Source organism: Peromyscus eremicus, chromosome 15, assembly GCF_949786415.1.
Source record: "Peromyscus eremicus chromosome 15, PerEre_H2_v1, whole genome shotgun sequence".
Taxonomy (NCBI): Eukaryota; Metazoa; Chordata; class Mammalia; order Rodentia; family Cricetidae; genus Peromyscus; species Peromyscus eremicus.
In genome coordinates this window covers 390,544-410,261 of record NC_081431.1, presented here as the reverse complement: position 1 = coordinate 410,261, position 19,718 = coordinate 390,544, and the positions used below count along the sequence as shown (strand labels likewise).

The 19,718-nt window shown below is 43.5% G+C and overlaps 1 long non-coding RNA gene across 3 annotated transcripts in view; it reads right to left on the bottom strand.

Annotated features, from left to right (window-relative positions):
• The window catches only part of LOC131925065 (uncharacterized), a 50,965-nt gene that overhangs the window by 19,499 nt on the left and 11,748 nt on the right, over positions 1-19,718 (bottom strand). For 2 of the 3 annotated variants that reach the window (XR_009383136.1, XR_009383135.1), the window contains exons 2-4: positions 18,420-18,613; positions 6,816-6,966; positions 251-341 (exon numbers count right to left, since the gene is read on the bottom strand). This is a non-coding gene — a long non-coding RNA (uncharacterized LOC131925065). The remainder of the gene's footprint in view (positions 1-250; positions 342-6,815; positions 6,967-18,419; positions 18,614-19,718) is intronic. The other variant, XR_009383137.1, reaches the window with a different exon arrangement.

Sequence of the window (19,718 nt, the reverse complement as noted above, 5' to 3'; positions counted from 1 at the left end):
GTTTGCAGAAAGATATAGGAGGCAGTAGAGAGATGGCTGAGAGTCTTAGAGAGATGGAAACATGATAGCAGCAGGGCTCAGGGTGCAGAACAGCTGGGAAGGAGTATCTTGGAGCATCAATAGAGGACTTTAGATATGGCTGCATTGGTGAACCTGTAAGTATCCTGTGCTGTGCCCTGCTTTCAGTAAAAATCTTTGTACAAATGGTCCTGTGTTCTGAAGCCTTAAAAAGAAAAGACAATAGCAATACCTTCCAGAAGCAGCTTGAATTCAGCTGGCCCAGGATTTCATAGGCAAACATGAATAATATGTCAGTCCTTTCTCCAGGAGTCCTTGGAGACCTTGGGAGAGCATACAGTTTTCACATAATTTTGTATGGGAGCTCAACCTTTTAAAACAGACAGACAGACAGACAAACAAACAAATCATGATTTAAGAAGGCTGATAAAAATCAGGTTACATAAGGATTAGATGAAAGAATGTACCAGAAGCAATTAGCTCAGAACATAGACCTTGATTGATAAGCACTCAACTAAAGGCCTTTATTATTTTGATTTATTATTCATTTCCTCCTATTTTCATCCCTTTGAACATCAAGGCTTCATAATCTACTCAGAAATTATGCTACTCATTTATTCTACTAGCATTCATCAAATCATCTTCCTATGTACGAGGTATATTTAATAGCTACTGAGGGCTTAGTATATCCTAAGTACTAGACAAAATTTACTTCATTGGATCCTCAGATGGACCTTAGGGAGAAACAAATGGATTCCCACTTGTTACACAACTCTTCTTGAGGAGACTTGAATAAACACGTCTTCACCCCAAATAGGGCAACCAATGACGGGCCAAAAAAGCAATTCCATTCAGCTTGGTGAACCAAGGAGTTTATTGGGCTTGAGTATAGGAGCATGAGTGAAGGTCACTTACATGCTACTCACGGGTGATTCACAAAGGTCTCCATCACCAAAAAGCCCCATCACACCACAGATGACAACTAGTGAGTGCTACTTTACTGGAATCCTATATTCTTTAGCATCTCCCCAAACCACATGAAGCTGGAGCAAGATTACACAAAACTTGGGGTAGGACAAGACTGCATGGCTAGAATTGAAATTGAAGGTCCATTGATCCTCCCCACCCACCTTCTTGGAAGGAATGTTAATAGGCCTGATCTTGTGAGGGTCAATTGTGAATGATTATAGCTGTTCTGACTTCAAGATGGCAATGGCCATGTCATCCCCCCAAAATAAAGAGTTCCACAGCAACGTTTTACAAGTGGGAAAACTGAGGCATAGTGAAGTGAAAGGACTTATTTTAGATCCTCTGGATAGCCAATGAGGAAGCCAAGATTGAAATCCAGGCCATTGAATGTCAATATATGCTTTTAAGCCCCATAGTAGGCTGGTTCTGAAAGACAAAGCTGGTAGGCTATAACCATTGGTAGAAGGAGCCATGAGGACAGGGCCTTTAAGAAGCAAGCATGTAAAAGTAGCTGGATTTTCACAGTTCCTACAGTTCTTAATGGCGTGAGAAATGGTGACATCAGCACTTCCGCCAGAGCTGCCTGTCAGCTGAATTGATTCTTCCATACTGCCTGAGCACACTATAGCAAAGGAAAGGAAGGGAATGAAGAAAAGGGATTGATTGAAGTTGCCAATAGCTAGAAGTTGACTAGTTTACCTTAATGTAGCACAACAGCAATAAATAAATTCATCACTTGAGGGTAGGGAATGACTTTCCTCTACTCAGTTATTAAAGGCTTGTATCACTAATTAGTCTATTAGTTGGAACTGTTCCCTCCCTTCCACATGTTATCAGCCTGCCAAAGCAGAGAAAACCCAGCCTTCAGGGCAGAAAATAGGAGAAAAAAGATGCAGCAGATACAAACAGCTGGGCTTCTGTGTGTTTTAAAAGCACAGCTCTTAGTGCCTGGGGCAAATCCACCTGCTACAAGGAAAGGAACATTTATGAAAAACCAAAGGGCTGTTGTCTTTGTTGAACAGAAAGAGGAAAAAAAAAGATTTAATCTTTAAAGAAAAAAAAAACACCATAATCACAAGAGGACCCATGAAGGATAGTTCCACTGGGTGTTTCCTGGAGCTCAAGACAGACAGACAGACAGAAAGACACACACACACACACACACACACACACACACACACACACAATTCTGTGCAAAGGTGGCATCAGAAGACTTATCAGCAGAGGGGTTCTCTGCCTGATGCTCAAGTGCACTCATCTTAAGGAACTTATGTGTATAGAGTTCTTACTAAATGCCTGATGCCATTTCTGTCCTTAATATTTATAATGTCTTGTTTGATGATTTCATTGATGTTTTCAAAGTGCCTTCCAGTTGTTTCTGGGAATTCCCAGAAAGAAGCTTCAGATAAGTCCTGACCCTAACTGTGGTCAGTAAGAAAACTACTTTGCTCTTGCTCTCATGTTTTTGCAATCACTGGCCCAGGCCTCCTGCCTACCAAGATCTTGGGTAAGCCTCTCATCAAATTCCTTCTATGTGAGAGTGTGGTAATGCACACCTATACACCTAAACTTGGGAGGCTGAGGCAGGAGAACTGCAAGTTTGAAGCCAAACTGGGCTACATAGAGAGATTCTGTCTTTAAAAAAAATACTTTTGCATAACAGATAAGTTTACAGCTTCAGGCAACAGCCATCAACATAGCTAACATTACTGCATATGATTCACAAGTCATTATTGAACAGTTCCAAAAAGCTCTGAGCCTTAAAGCTGTTTCCATAGCTCTGTGAAAGGAACAATAGAAGAGAACAACAGCCTTCATACTCCTTCTGTGCTTTTCAGGCTCCTAAGCGCCCCTCTGTCCTCTGCCTAGTTGATAAACAGACATCCTATGAGCATAAAAACCATCAGACACAGGGTAGGATGTTGGGGCAGGTGTTTCCACTAGCAATAGCCCACCAACAGCTGTTTTATCATCTTGCTTAATTCACATAACAGCTATGTGCTGGGATATTACCAATCCCATTTTACAGAATGGAGAAATGGAGGTTCAGAGAGGTTAGTTCGGCCAGATGTCTGCAAGCCATAACAAAACATTTAATAAGAGTTTGATAGCTGTTTGGTGATGAGTAGAAGTGTAAATATGGAGTAAACAGACCCCAGCTGCTGGTAATCTTGGAGCCTGAAAGTGTCCAGTGTCATATAAAGATGATCTATCAATTGAGATTATCCAATTAGGATGCAAAGGGGGACAAAAATTCAAGTATATGGTTAGCCTCAAGGTCAACTACTCTTCAGCCCATTTCTTCCTATTCTCAAGTTTTCCCAACCAAACTACCTTATACATCAAAAATCCTTCAGAAGTTCTGTGTCTCCATTCGTTAGCTACATGACTATGATATATGTGCCCAAACATTGCTTCCTCCTCTAGAGTTTGAAGGGAGGAGCAGGTTGGGGGTTGGTGGTGGTAGAAAATACCTAGACTTGGAATGCAACCTCAAACTTCTGTTGCCTGGTGACTAGCTAGGTAACCTATGGAAAATGGTGTTCCATTGATTCACTTCAGTTTCCTCATATGAAAATTCCTCAGCTGTCAAATGAAAATTTTACTGCAAGGATCAAGTGAAGTGATATAATATAACTGGCTAATATATAGATGGAGAAGATTTTAAAATTGTAAAGTACCACACATATATTTAAGAGCAATCCTGGGTGTTATCATTCCCATTTTCAGTTAAGGAAATTGAAGACTCAGAAAGATTGAAAATCATTTGAAAATGGTGAGTGGTGCTAGTATTTAAAATCTGCCTTCTGTCTTCTAGCCAGGTGTGGTGTTACACACTTGTATTCCTAGCACTCAGAAGACTGAGGCAGGATTGTGAGTTTGAGGTCTGCTTGGGCTACATAGTGAGACATTATCAAACAAAACAAAAAATCAAACAGAACAAAACAAGCCTGATCTTACCACATTTCAGAGTACTACTATATTTGCCCCAGGGTCTCTTATCTGGGGTGTGTGTTATAGTCTACCTTTCATTTATTTAATTGGAATGTTCATGCTTCTACATAACATCAGATATTGTGCTAGGCATGGAGAACACTGGTGCAGAGGTCTCACCAAGACAGCGAAAGCAGATGTCACAGAAGTAAATATCGGTATTGAGGAACTAATGCCATAAAAAGAATGGACTCAGAACAGAGACGCAAGAGAAGGCAAAGGGGATAGCTGAAGTTGAGTAGGGTGTAGCAGGGAGAGTGTTCACTATTGAGTGGGAAGGGGGCTGCTGTTCAGTATGAGTGAAGCATGCAATTAAGGAAAGTACCAAGAGGGGAGGCTGGAGATACAGTTAAGGAGATCTTTGAAGCCTAGTGAGCCAGGTGAAGAGGTTTGGCTCTCACGTGGTTTTAAGCAGAGAAGAGATTGATACTTTCAGAGACCCTTCAGTCTGAAATGTTGTCTTTCTTCTGAGCTGCTATAATAGAAAACTATTGACTGGATAGATTACACAACAGGTGCTTATTTCTCACAGTTCTGAAGGCTGAGGAACCCAAGATCAGGATGCTTTCAGTTTGTTTCTGGTAAAGGTTAGCCTCTGTTTTTGCAGGTTTTTTTTTTCTTTTTTTAAAATCCTGTCTTCTTGGTTTTTCTTCAAGTGGTAGAGAGCAGTGAGAATGAGCAAGTTCCCTGGTGTATTCTTTTATATTTTTCTCTCTCTCTCTCTCTCTCTCTCTCTCTCTCTCTCTCTCTATATATATATATATATATATATATATATATATATATATATATATATATATATATAGCCTAGGCCGGTCAGGAACTCATGATGTTCCTGCTGCAGACTCTAAAGTACTGAGATTGCATTTGTGTGTAGCTTGCACCCTGCAAATGCCCCTTCTTTAAAGACATACATTCCATTCACAAAAGTTTCACTTCTATGTCCTAACTATATCCCAAATGTTCTACCTCCTGATACCATTTCATTGGATCTCTGGATTTGAAAATAATTTTTAAGAGGGCACACATACAGCCCACAGCAGATGTGGGCCTGGATCTGAGCCTGGTGAGGCTGGAAGAAGAAAGTGTAGCTGAGGTGGAGACAAATGTGGAAACTCACACACACACACACACACACACACACACACACACACACACACACACACAAATGGTTCTGAGCTGGGAATAAAGAGGAAGAGGACCTCTGAAGTTTGATTTAGAAAGTAGAGTATGGATATCGTGTGTTATGGAGTTATTTCCATACTGCAACATACCCTCCTGGAAGCAGTCTTCTTAAGACTCAGGAAGCAAACTAAATGTATAAGGTTCAAAACTGAGGAGTCTCAAAAAGCTCCTGAAATTTACAAGTCACAAGGCCCCTCCTTAAGGTTATATAAGCAGTAGCAACAGGTGTGGAGAGAAGATAGTCTGAGCTGTCTATACGTAGGTCAGGAAGTTCCACAACTGCAGATTTCATTGTCACTCATGATGGGAGTTGGGCTTTTCAGTCATGCAGCTTCTGCTGTGGGATGGCCTGTATGTCAAATGTGTTGCTGATTGGTCAGTAAATAAAACACTGATTGGCCAGAACCCAGACAGGAAGTATAGGTGGGACTAACAGAGAGGAGAATTGAGAGAACAGGAAGGCGGAGGGAGACACTGCCAGCTACCGCCATGACAAGCAGCATGTGAAGATGCCGGTAAGCCACGAGCCACATGGCAAGGTATAGATTTATAGAAATGGATTAATTTAAGATATAAGAACAGTTAGCAAGAAGCCTGGCACGGCCATACAGTTTGTAAGCAATATAAGTCTCTGTATTTACTTGGTTGGGTCTGAGCAGCTGTGGGACTGGCGGGTGACAGAGATTTGTCCTGACTGTGGGCCAGGAAGGAAAACTCTAGCTACAAGCCTCAGTCATCCATGTTCCTATAAACCACCCCAATAAATTCACTGGTTCACTAAGCTAAACTTGATTGGAATAGTTTCTTTGGCTGTCATGGATTGGTTTGTTCATATCTCCCAGGAAAAGTCACAAAACATAGTGATTGGCTGGAGGGAGTGAAACTTATTGGTGACATTCTGGTTTCTTCTATCAGGTGCAATGGGTAGGGGGTGGTGCCCCTTACTGGACTCACGGACACTAGTGGTAGAATAAATAACTGCTGCTTGGCAGGTGCATTCTGCATGAACTTGTATCCTAACTCATCTAGCAACCACTGAATTGAGGCTGCTTTGTGCAGAAGAAAAAGAAATGAGAAGATCTTGCCACCTTAAGACTCTGTTTTCCAGCCATGGAGTTATACCTGGGAGAATATATATTGCTGTTGGAGCAACCAAAGAGAAGGAGGGTACAGTTTCCTCTGGGTATCTCACTGCTACCTACCACTTGCATTTCCCTCAATTCCTTCACTTTGAATATTTATAAACTATTGTCAAATAAATGAACTATGTAAATTACCTTAGTCGCAGAAGGAAAAGACTGATCTTAAAAGAGTTTACAATCAACTACAGAAACATCAACAGGTGTATGTATATCTAACAGTGGTTAAAAAGCAGAATGTGATGCCAGAAAATCAAGGAGAAATAGACTTTTGTGCTAGCCTTTAAGGAAAGGAGAAGGAGGAGGGTGTGTGTGGTCAGAAGTAGAGGCAGCTAGACTGGCCAGAAACCAGGCCCCTCTACAATCTGTCGGTCTACGTTCTGCCTCCAATCCCCATCGCTGGGACTACAAAAAGATATTTTTATAGGCAGAAACATGAGCTCAGAGACTGGTGAAGATGTCCCAGAAAGACAGCAAAGTGGCAGTTTCAGGAACTGCCAACTGGCTTACCTGCCACAGGCACCCACAGAGGTTTGAAGCTGGCGGTCACGACACTGAGAAGTTAAAAATATCCTGAAATACCATGCAAAACTCTGCTTCTGTGTGAGTGCGCATTTTTCTGTAGAGAGGGTCCACAGTTCTTCTCCAATTTCCTACGGGTCTAAGTTAGAAAACATCCCCTGAATAAAAATTTACAGGTAGACGAAAGCATAATCTTTTTCGACCGAGCTCCAGGAGTGACCTAGATGTACACCTGTGAATCTCCCTTAGTTGCCTGAGCCTAACCCTTACGCGAGGTGTCATGAGAGAGAAACTTGGGAACGGAAGGTCAGAAGAACCAGGACCAGTGAAGAAAAGGACAGCTCTGGAGCCGCCCTCAGATTAGGGCGGGCCTACTGGCGGCGAGAATGTGGTTGGCTGGCTGGTCAGATCCTCTGCGGCTTTTCGCATGGATGGGCGGAGGCGACCGCGTTCCCGGCAGGCGCAGCGCCGGCCTTGGCCGCAGGGTGGCGCGGCGCGGGCGCGGAGCGTGGGAAGAGCGGGCGGAGCTGAGTCCGCAGCGTTGCGCCTCCCGCGGGTTGCTGCGCCGCGGGGCTGCGATTGCTGTGCTGCGCCGGAAGCCGCGGGCCGCCCAGGTAGGAGCTGCGGGGCGGGATGAGCCAGGCAGGCCGCGCGTGGCCCCTGCGTGCTCGGCCCGGCCGCGCTTACCCCTCCGCTGCCGCCTCGCAGGCAGGCGGTCGCGGACGGCTGTCTGGGCGGTGCAGGCCTGAGGGGCCGCAGCCCCGGGCGCAGGAACCTGAACTGCGCCCTGCAACTCAGCTTCCCTGTAGGCGGCGAGCGTGGTGCCACGCAGGGGTGCGGCGACTTGGGAGAGGCTTCGGGGGAGGGAAGCGGAGACAGGTGGTTGAGGGGGCGAGGGACGGCGCAGCCTGTTTGAGATGTGGGAGCTTGCTCCTTCTAGCTCTTCAGAGGCATGGAGGTGCATGAGGGAAGGCCAGGGTGTAGCTTGGGACTCGCAGGTGCAGCCAGAGGAGATGCTACCGGGCGGGTTCTGTGCGGTTCCCCTTCCCCATTAATAACGTGGGTGTGGTAGTGATGATGGGAGACTTGGATGGAGCTCTGAACTGGCCAGCTGCGCCCCGCTGGCCGGTGTGCATAGTCACCAGCCACAGACGCCTGCGCCGCTGAGGGGGGCGGGGGAGGAGGAGGAGCAAGCCCTCTGGGTAGCTGCTCTAGCAACCTAGGCAGCTGCAGGGATGGGGCAGATAGAGTCAAGAGTTGTGGACAGCTCTAAGTGCTGCACCTTAAGTTCCTAGGTGGTGGGTCATCTTCCTTATTTGGGAAGTGAGGCTATGGGGAAATGGGAATATACTCAGGACTCTTTCGTAGCTTTGTTTGTAGTCAGAGATGGGATTTGGCACTTGCCAAATATGCTTTTATTATTATTTTTATTCAATTTCACTTTTGGTGTAATTTGTTTTTTGTTTTGTTTTTTTCTTTCTTTTTTTTTTTTTTTAGAGAAACAGCAAGTGACACAGCAGAGGACAACTGGCCCAGCCAAACCTGTTGCCGCTGCAGTGCTTGTTATGTCAAAATAGAGGGGTCTCTGGACCTTACCCCTCCCTTGCCAAGGCTTCTGGGTGTCCTTCTGCCAGGCTATACAGAGTCTGCCTTTAGCCAGGGTGTGTTGGTGTTTGGCCCCCACCTGCCACCCAGCAGGATAAGAAGAATGCAAGAGCCAGGCAAGTCTCTCTGTCCTCTCGGGTGGAAGGAGCAGGTATAGACAGAGCTGAGGCAGCAAGGGCCTGGCTTTCTTTGGCACTGGTGGCAAGAGAGTGTATGCCAGCCCCTTGGGCTGGTTTCCACTCCTGGCCTGCCTCTGGCATTGGATAACTGCGTTGGTGCTATTGATGCCGTCATGTTATATAACACTTATATAATCTCCCACAGTGATAGCTTTCTCTGTTCTGAGGTCATGCTGATAGGGTATATATGTCTATGTAGGAGAAAGGATCTATGGTTTTTGGATGGACCTTTTCTCCCAGCTCATCCCTAGCCAGGATTCTTTTGATGATTTTGGAACAGGAGAGGTTTAACTGAATAGGTACCCAGTACACTCCAGCAATTCAGTACTAAGAAAGGTGCGGGCTGGGCAGTTTTCTCCATTTTGTAATTTTATTTCTCCTAGCTGAGTGGATTGTTTGGTAGTGTGGATGCCATTCTTGAGCTTTGAGTCCAGCTGTTAGTTTTTGGAGCTACCTGGCATGGCAGGTGGGTGTGGTGAGGTAACCCCTAAGATATGGAACACATGATACATTGTGCTTGATAGTGAGGATTAGCTCTGCCCTTGAGGTTTTGAGCAACAGACTGGAATGATGATATTGGCATTATAAGACATTTAGAGCAGACCTAGGGGACAAGAGGTGGTCAGGGAAGGGTGTACAGGGAAGCGGATTAGACAGCAAAGATAAACATGGTGTTCTTTTACTGTACTCTCCACTGGGCTGTCCATGGTTACCAGGGCAACAGAAGCAGTGGTGAAATCATTCTTTGCCTTCAGTGGAAAAATCTGGTCCCTCCTCCAACTCCTCCTCCCCCTCTCCCTCCTCCTCCTCCTCCTCTTCCTTCTCTTCCTCGTCCTCCGCTTTCAATTGTCTACCAACCCTGCCCATTAGGAGGGTGATGCTCTTAGGGATCAAAGACTCCAGCATACCCTCTTAATGCCCTTCATTGTCCGTTTTTTATCATCTCCCCCTTTCCTGCATCTCTTAGCTCCCCCTAAAGCTCCACAGTTGGCAGTTGCGTGGGAGTTGGAATACATGGAGGGGGCAGGGCATCGACGTCATCACTGGGCAAGGTTAGCCAAGCGTGGGCAGAGATGTGATGCAGCAATGACAGGAACATGGAGAGGGTCAGGAATTGATCAGCTCTTCAAGCCAGAGGTTGTTTTCAGAATGGTAGATAGGTAGGAGGAGGAGAGTGAGATGGTAGAGGGCCTGCAGAGTGCGCTGCTCTGGGCTCAGGGTGTGGGAAGTAATGATATGCCTCATGATGAAAATCAGGGTTCATTCAACAATTATTGTGCACCCCTTAAATTAGGTAAGGTTCTGGAAGCTTGGAAGCCAGAGAGGTAGCAGTGAGCCTTGACCTTGAAAAGAATATATGCATGGGAGGAGGATGAGTAAGTATATGGGGTAAAATCCTATATCTACATCATTATAAACCTGGCATAGGGGTGTGGGAGGTGGTTTAGGCAGAAGACAGCTAAGGTACCAGACCTGAGGTGGGAGTTAGTGTGAAGCCTGTGGGAATAGAAGGGAGAGACAGGTCAGACAGCCATTTTGGCTTGGGGACAGGACATGGAGAAGGAAGGTGCTAAAATTTTGAGCCTTCATGGTTGCTGGAAATAGGAAAGTTAGTATTCAAACTGTCTCAAGGGAGACACATTTGATTTGTTTTTAGATATCTTTGGGATGACATTGGGATATCAGTATAGAAATATTTATGGTCAGATTTACTGAGTGTGAGATGGAAGTCAGTTCTAGGAAGAGCTTGAAAGTACAGGTGTATGCCTTGTTCTTGTTTATTATCCCAAGACCCTTTCAGACTCCTGGGCTAGTTTCTGTCAACCATCTACATCTTCTGTCATACCATATCTATTTTTAAAATGTAGATTTTTGTTTACACTTTCTTCTTTTTAGTAGCCATGTCTGAGTAATGTAAAATTGACACATGTAGACTCACTTCCCTCCCTATATTGGCCTTTGCCGTTCACTTAGAGCAGTGGTTCTCAACCTGTGGGTTGTATCCCATTTGAGGGGTCAACCGACACTTTCACAGGGGATGCGCATAAGACCATTGGAAAACACAGTTTTTTTTATGATTCATAACAGTAGGAAAATTACAGTTACGAAGTAGCAACACAGTTTTATGGTTGGAGGTCACCACAACGTGAGGAACTGTATTAAATAGTCACAACATTAGGAAGGTTGAGGACCACTGACTTAAAGGCTCAGGAAGTACTGTTGACACGCTTTCTTTCTGTCTATCACTTGCTGAATAGGAGTACAGAGTCAGGGTCAAGCTCCCAGAAATGATGTCTATAGCCATTTCTACTTTTGCTTAAGTTTCTGATTCCAGGATGGTTTTCAGAATAAACAGACTGGACTTTTTTAGTGCCTTGTAGAGCAAGTAGCAGAAATGGAGACCTGAATCTCATAGTAGGGGTACATAGCTACATGATGACCTCTGTTCCTCTCTGAAACATGAAATTCTAAAAAGCAAATCCTAGTGAACAAAACTATGGCCTATAGACCAGGTGCTTATTTCTGTACTTTATTGGATCTTAGAAATGCCTGTTGCTTATGTATTACCACAATGACATAGTCAAGTAAGTACAAGAGCTGTATGACCTGCAAGCTTGAAATATTTACCATCTTATCCTTTAAGACATTAAAGATAAAAAATATGCCAGCCTTGCCGTAGGCTACCACGAGAGCACAAGTCTCCACTGGGAATTCTTGCTAGGACTGGTTCAGACCTCAGAGGTTCTTGAACATTGTGTATTAGATATTTACAGTCACCTCATGAGAAGAAAGTAGATGGTCAGAATAATTCTGTATTGGGAAACTCCTTTCTTTCCAAGCCGTTTCTGTGGAGCCTGAAAGGTATTCCACTCTGTTTTGAGGCCTAGAGTCTAGAGTTCCTGAGCAGAGCTGGATTGTGGCCATGGTTTGACAAGTTGTTGTGCCTGATCCTCAGGGGTGTGCAGAGGAGCTAGACTGACCCCAACCAATCTTGGGGCAGATGAAGGGAGACTAATGAGTTCTTCAGTGTCCTGTAGGATATTTTCTGGTAGTTTTGCTTTGCCCTCCCAAGGGTGCTAGACTAGAGATTGTCTGCAAGCAACCTGTTTGTCTTGTGTGATGATGGTGCCCATCCATACTGTTAGAACAAGGCCTAGGCTTGGGATTGTGGGAGATGCTGTCTGTCATCTTGGTACTGGATTCAGCCCCTAGGTTTCTTACAGTTCAACTTTCTGGAGCCCTTCTGTTTCCTGATTCTCCCCTTGTTGGCTTGGTCCTCAGCCTGAAGTCTTGGTAAAAAAAAAAAAAAAACCCTAGCTGGTAATGGGACCAATTTAAGACTTGGTGCTGTGAGCTAGCAGCAGCACAACAGCTGGAGAAATTTGTTTGGTTTAGAGTCGAGATAGAAACTGAAAGAGGTTGGTGGCAAGAGGAAACCATATGCTCTGATCAGTGGGGATAGAAGGGGTAGCAGGTTTGTTCCCATTACAGCTGGGAGGGAGAAAGGATGAGGTGTCGGTAGGAGGAGGGAACAAAGGATCCAGAATAGCAAAGAGAGTCGCCAACCACACCCAGAGTTGCTTTTAACTGGTGGTAATGGTGAGACTGACTCCAGGAGTTTCCTCTTCACCTCTTGATACTTCAAAAGGCCTCATCAAACACCCTTTCTACCTTTCATTTGTAGAGTTAGGATAACCCGTACTATAGAGGTTTAAGTACTGTTGAGACAAATGCATTGACTTGAGTTATTGATTTCATTGTCTGGATATTTATTAAGGTTCTGTGTTGGGCAGTATGTGAAGTTCTGAGGAGATAGGGAAGTAAAGCACTTACATTCTGGTCTGGAAGATTCATGGACAATTTGGATACCATTTGTGTGGTGGTTTGAATAGGCATGGCCCCTATAGACTCATGTGTTTGAATGCTTGGCCCATAGGGAGTGGCACTATTAGGAGGTGTGGCCTTGTTGGGGGAAGTGTGTCACTGTGGAGGCAGGCTTTAAGGTCCATTATATATGCTCAAGCTAGGCCTAGTGACACAGACTCCTTCTGCTGCCTACAGATCAAGATGTAGAACTCTCAACTCCTTCTCCAGCACCATGTCTACCTGCACACTGCCTTGCTTCCTGCCGTGATGATAATGGACTAAACCTTCAAAACTGTAAGCCAGCCTCAATTAATTGTTTTCCTTTATAAGAGTTGCTGTGGTCACAGAAACCCTAACTAAGACAGAAGTTGGTATCAGGAGTGGGATATTGTTGTGATAAGCTTGACCATGTTTTTGGGACTTTGGGTTAGGAAAGCAGTAGAATGCTTTAAATGCTGCTTAATAGGCCATACTAGTAGGGACATGGAAGACAGTTGTGCTGAGGGTGATTTGAGCTGAGAGGTCCTGGCTTAAGAGGCTTCAGAGGAGAATAATTTTAGTATGTTACCTAGAAATCCTTCTTGTGATATTTTGGTGAAGAATGTAGCTGCTTTTTGCCCTTGTCTGAAAAGTTTGAGGCTAAAGTGAAGAGTTTTGGATTAATTGCATTGGCAAAGGAAATCTCAAAGAAGCCTATTATTGACTCTGTCCTGTGGTTATTAGTGTTTGCTCTTGTGAGGATTTATAATGAAAAGGGGCGAGCTGAGCAAGTGAAAATACAAGATGTACAGATTGAGGAGAAAAGGGACACCAGAAAGTGGAATGGAGCTAAGTCCTGTGTTCAAGGAGATAAACAGATGAAGAAATGGAATAAAGGGAGTGATGACCTCAGGGCAAGACCCCACCCAGTTAAGCTTCCAATTTGTGAAAAGGAATTAAAGAAACACTTAGGTCTAGGCGTGGTGGACCTAACCTCAGTACTCAAGCCTTTAATCCCAGTACTCAGAAGGAGGAGGTGAGTGGCTCTCTGAGTTTGAGGCCGGCCTGATCTACAGATAGAGTTTTAGGACAGCCAAGCTTAGGCAGTGAAGGAAACCATCAAACCAGATGGTCAGTAAAGATTTTTGAAAGAGGGGGCCATGTTCCAACCCCAACAAGCAGCAGAATTTGGCAGCTTCAGCCATGTGGTTCTGGCTTTAGAATCAAGGTTAGAAGAAAGGGGTATGCCGGGCGGTGGTGGCGCACGCCTTTAATCCCAGCACTCGGGAGGCAGAGCCAGGCGGATCTCTGTGAGTTCGAGGCCAGCTTGGGCTACCAAGTGAGTCCCAGGAAAGGCGCAAAGCTACACAGAGAAACCCTGTCTCGAAAAACCAAAAAAAAAAAAAAAAAAAGAAGAAAGGGGTTATGGGATCTCAGCTACAAAGGAAAGCCACTGAGGCCAGGCATGTGTCAGGGGTGTCCCTGCATGGAGGCCTAGAGAGGCCATTGTGTGAAGCTGTGAAGGTGAAGCCTGGATGGCCTTGGAGAACCCATGATGTTGGAGATGCCAGAGCTGTGGGATACCTGCCAAGGAAAGCTGCTAATGGAATGGAACCAGTCCAGAGAAAGAAGCGTGTTGCAGTCAACAAAGCTGAAAGGAATTGGCGAGCTGAAGAGCATTTTGACATCAGACATGGAGGTATAGAGTTTGGAGTTTGTGCAGATTTTCCCTCTTGCTTTAGTCCAGTTTTTCCTCACTATTCTCCTTTCTCTATGTTTTGGAATGGTAATATAGATCCTATGTTGGAAGTATGTGACCTATTTTTTTATTTTGACCTTATAGGACTTTATAAGAGATTGCATGAATCTCAGAAGAGACTTTGAACTTTGGACTTTTAAATTTTGTTGAGACTGTGATAAGAGTATGGGGACTTTTGAAGTAGGACTAAATGCATTTGCATTATGTTATGGCTACAAGCCTTATGGGAGCCAGGCCCCTATAGACTCATGTGTTTGAATGCTTGGCCCATAGGGAGTGGCACTATTAGGAGGTGTGGCCTTGTTGGGGGAAGTGTGTCATTGTGGAGGCAGGCTTTGAGGTCCATTATATATGCTCAAGCTAGGCCTAGTGACACAGACTCCTTCTGCTGCCTACAGATCAAGATGTAGAACTCTCAACTCCTTCTCCAGCACCATGTCTGCCTGCACACTGCCATGCTTCCTGCCATGATGATGATGGACTAAACCTCCAAAACTGTAAGCCAGCCCCAATTAAATGTTTTTCTTTATAAGAGTTGCTGTGGTCATGGCGTCTCTTCATAGAAATAGAAACCCTAACTAAGACAATTTGTGGTAGATTATGTGGTTTAGAGGATGTCTGCATCTGTCATATTTGTTTCTCTTACCTTTGTTCTAGATTCAGAATTTGGCACACAATAGGCATCCAGATAATTATTTGGTTCCATCCTTATTTGGTTTGCCTTGGAAATGTGCAGAAAGTAGCTGAGTAAGTAGATGGAAGAGAAGAACTCAGAGTAGCAAGAGTGACACATTTGGGAGAAAATTGATGTTATAGGGTATATTGGTGATATGATAGCATTTAAGGAAAAGGGTAGAGAAGGGGTTAAGCTACATGGGCATGAGAGACTCCAGTGTCAGTGGAGCTATGAGAATGGTGGGTCAAAGGCTGAGTGCTCTCAGTTACTGCAGAGGACTAGAGTAAGAAGGCAAAGCTAGTATGGCAGGGAAAGGGACTGCACAGGAGATAGAAGCTAGTGAGATGTCAGTGGACTAGGGTGAATGTAGATATGAAGCCCATGATTCTTAGGTTAATAGCTTGGCGGGAATAGAGAAAAGACAGAACTCTATTCTGCAGTTCTCCATTGGAAAACTGCCAGTGTATGTCCCAAAATACCACTCAGTGATTTTTCTGTGGTGGGGCAAATGCACAGGTTTTATGGCTACTCTCCATAAGTATTTACAGTATTTATTCCACCCTATACAAAGGTGGAATTAGTGTCATAAACCTGTATGTTCCTATTGCCCAGTGTTTCCACAGGTAGTCAGAATATGGCCTTTCTCATGTAAATCTCCACTTGTATTCCCCCAATTTATTCCCCCATCCTGGCGTTACAGCAAATCTAAAGTGGTAGCATTTTTGTACAAACTCTATTATATATCTCCTCCTGATAGGTTATTTTAAGAATGTAACTCTGCTAGTGTTATCACACCTTGAATAAGCAAAAATATCCCTAAATATGGCCTGTTTTACAGTATGTGTTTAAACTTCCCTGCTGGTTCATTAAAAAACAAAATCCTTTTTTAAGTCATGCTGTAAACAGGATCCGTGTTTTATTTAGTTAGTAACTTGTAAATCACTTGTTAATAAAGAATCTGCTTTGTAGTTTGCATTGTAGCTTTGCTTATCTGCCTACCTTTATCCCCATCCAACTGCCAGAGCAGCTTTCCTGAGGTTTGTTCAAACATTGTTATTCTTACTGTGTTTATGTCATTTATTTCCTTCGGTAACCCTTCTCGCCTCCCTGTTTCCTTCTCTCCCCCCTCTTCTTCTCTCCCTCTCTCTTGTCTTACTTTGTAGCCCTGGCTGGTTTGGAACCCACTGCATAGACCAGACTGGCTCCCAAGTGCAGAAATCATAGACATATGACACCATGTCTAGCTCCTAACTATTCTTGAGGTCCTGCTCTGCGCCAGGCAATGTATTAGACCTTGGACAGACACCTGTGAGAAGATGGTCAGGGCCTGACTGTCAGGGATACTACATTCTAAACAGTGAGAACTACTGTCAGCTTTTCTTGTGTGCTGTATGACTATGACTCATTTCCATGCTGCTTAATCTGCCTGTTTTAGGGCCTAGGGTTCATGGATTCATGCTGTCATTTCATGTGGTTGATGAGAGGTGTCCACAAGAAGCCAGATATAGTTCTCTGGATTGCCTCCTTTTCGTACTCCTGTAACTTGCCTTTTGTAGTGGCATTGCTTTGCTATTGTGTTTAACACTCTGGCTTGAGTGTGTGTAGCTCTGACAGTTGGTGAGCTTGCTTAAATAATGGATGTCAGAGAGACTAAATGAAAACATTCAAAGAGCTCTTCCCAATTGGTAAAGGTCTTGGCAAGTGCCCAGTGGTGCTGGTATATTAGAGCAAGTTGGATCCATGTTTTTGCTAACTGTGGATTGGGTTGGGCTCTTGCCTATTCTACCAGCTGGTCAGGTGACAGTTCCATGTTTTCAATGTGCTGCTCTTTGCTAAAGCTGTACATTGTTAAGCATCTGTGCTACTACAGGAACAGAATCTGCTGATACAATTCAGGCTTATGCTAATAATTTACATTTCCCTATGTAAATAACTTCTCCAGATTTAAAAAATAACCTGTGATTCTTAGATATTATTAGGTTTATTTTTGTTATTGTTGGTTTTTTTGTATTTTCAGTTGAATTTCAGCTATATTGTAGGATTGAGTATTACAATTTTTAAAAATACTTTTTAGTAAATGTATATTCTCAGATGTAAAGACTGGTATACTTCTAACATTCATATGTTCTCTATTATATACTTAGGATAATACATAATATTTTAAATTTAGCATGATAACTGTCTCTAGTCACTGAAGGTTACATAGTTTAGAATTTGATTTTTTTATAAATAATATTTTGATACATGAACATATCAGTTAAACTTTTAAGTATCCTCCTGTATATATGTTATATATAACATTTCTATATTAAAATACACAGTAAAACACAACATTGAAAGTTGTCAGTGGCTGTTATATATGGTGCTTTCTCTTTTTGTCTGTTTGCTAGTTACAGTTCTGTCCTAGACAGCCCCTGTCTCTTGGGTATCCTTCCTTCTTGAATATTCAGGACATTGCCCACTCCCCTACTCACTCACATCACCTGTTTTCCCTCTGTTGGATCTTTTCCACTGGCTACTGTTTTCTCGTTTAAAGAAGCCCCAGATTCTACTTTTTAGACTTCTTTACTCTCGTGTTTCCATGTCCACCTCGAATCCCACCACTCTTTTTTTTTTTTTTTTTTTTTTTTTTTAGGTTTTTCGAGACAGGGTTTCTCTGTGTAGCTTTGTGCCTTTCCTGGATCTTGCTCTGTAGACCAGGCTGGCCTCGAACTCAGAAAGATTCACCTGCCTCTGCCTCCCGAGTGCTGGGATTAAAGGCGTGCGCCACCACCGCCCGGCAAATCCCACCACTCTTGATTGACATGCTCCTGACACTTCCCCTGGTGAGCACCTGGGATCTGACTTCATTGGTGGCTCTTCAGCAGGGTTTGACAAACCTGGTCTTGCCATTTTCCTTGAGGCTGTCTGTCTTCATCTTGTTTCCAGGGCATCTGTTTCTGGTCTCTTATTGCCTTCACTGGCCACTCATTTTCAATATTCTATCCGTGGGGCACTTCTTTATCTTTTCCATCCTCACTGTGAGTCTTTTCTGCATCAAGTCTTTAAATGTCTTACTTATAATGTCTCTAGTTCATTTCAAGTCACAGAAGAGAAATAGCAATGTCCATGCATTGATTATTTCTGAAGTTGCTTGATGAGTTTTATTTTACTGCTTTCTCTATAATTTTATTTATGTTATATATTTTCCCTAATGAAAAGTTAGTCTGTGTGATGATGCTTCCCAATTTTTTTTTCTTTAATCCAGGCTTTCTCCTGAGTTATAGACCTGTATATGGGTCTGCTGGTTTAACATCTCAGTACTGATATTAATAGATATTTGCCACTGAACATGTCCCAAACTGAACTAACTTTTCTACTTAGTTTTTTCATCACAATGATGGGAATGCTATCCTTTCAGGTGCTTATTAGAACACTAAATGTTGTATTTTATTTTTCTCATTTTTGTGGTCCTCTACCCCCACCATGTGCAAATCTGTAAAGTACCCCCACATCTGTCCTGTCAGAACTGCTTCCCCTGCTGTTACCTTGGTCAGTTGCTGTGATCTCTGCTTCTCTGTCACTCATAGGCTGGAGTCCTTACAGCAACTAGAATCTTCCTGTGAAGCAGAAGTCTTGTTATACTCTAATGTACTGAAACCCCAGTGGTGGCTTTCCATCTCACTCAGTAAATACTGTGGTCCTCAGTGAGGTCCCCAGGACAGTGTAGCTTGTATCATTACTGTAAAATAGAGACACAATGTAAGAAACATTAGAGAATCACACAGGTAATTTTAAAATATCTGGCAAAGGAAATGAAGCTGTTGAAATTAATTGTAGTCATGTATTTTATTTAAGCTTGTATGTCAGAAGTGTTTTTATTTCTGAAGTGAGTTACATTGTCCTTGTTTAGTTCATTGTTTGTGCTGAGTCATAGCATATCTCCAGCTGTAGCTAGTGACTGCCATGTGGTACAACACAGGTCTGTAGGACCCAGCTCCTGTACTACTGCATCTCCGTCCTCTCAAGCTCTTTTTTTCTTTAACTACCCTTTGTGCCATCATCATTGGCCTCCTTCATGTTCCTCAAGCACTGTGTTAGGGGCCTTTTTTATCTCTAGTTCTCTCTGTTTGGAATCTTCTTCCAACTCAGCCTGTGTTTTTCTCTGATTTCCTATGCGTCTTACCTTCTCAGGGGCCTCTGCAGCCCTCACAATTCTCTAGCATTCTCTGTAACCCTTCACACAGTGCTTTTTCTCTTATCACCATTTAATATGATAAATATTTCTGTGCTGGTTTGAGTAAGAACGTCCATAGGCTCATATATTTGAATGCTTAGTCATCAGGGAGTAGCAGACTTGGGAGGGATTGGAAGGTGTTGTTATGTTGGAACAGGTGTGGTCTTGTTGGAGGAAGTGTATCATTGGGGTGGGCTTTGGAGTTTCCCAAAGCCCAAGCCAAGCCCAGTGTCTCTTCTGCTGCCTGTGAATCCAGATGTAGAACTCTTAGCTACTTTCCAGCACTATGTCTGTCTACATGTTGCCATGATGACAGTGAACTAAACCTCTGAAAGTATAAGCAAGCCCCAATTAAATGCTTTCCTTTGTAAGAGTTGCTGTGGTCATGGTGTCTCTTCATAGCAACAGAACACTGACTACGACAATTTCCATCAGTATCTTTTCTCTTTCTGTTCACTGGAACAGGAGTTATATGATTAGTGATTTTTGTCAGTTTTGTCCCTTGCTTTGTTTCAGAGCAGAGACAGAGCCTTTCATGTAGGAGATAGACATTTGTTGAATAATTAAATGGAATTAATGACTAAGAATGCTTATTAGTAAGAATAGCACA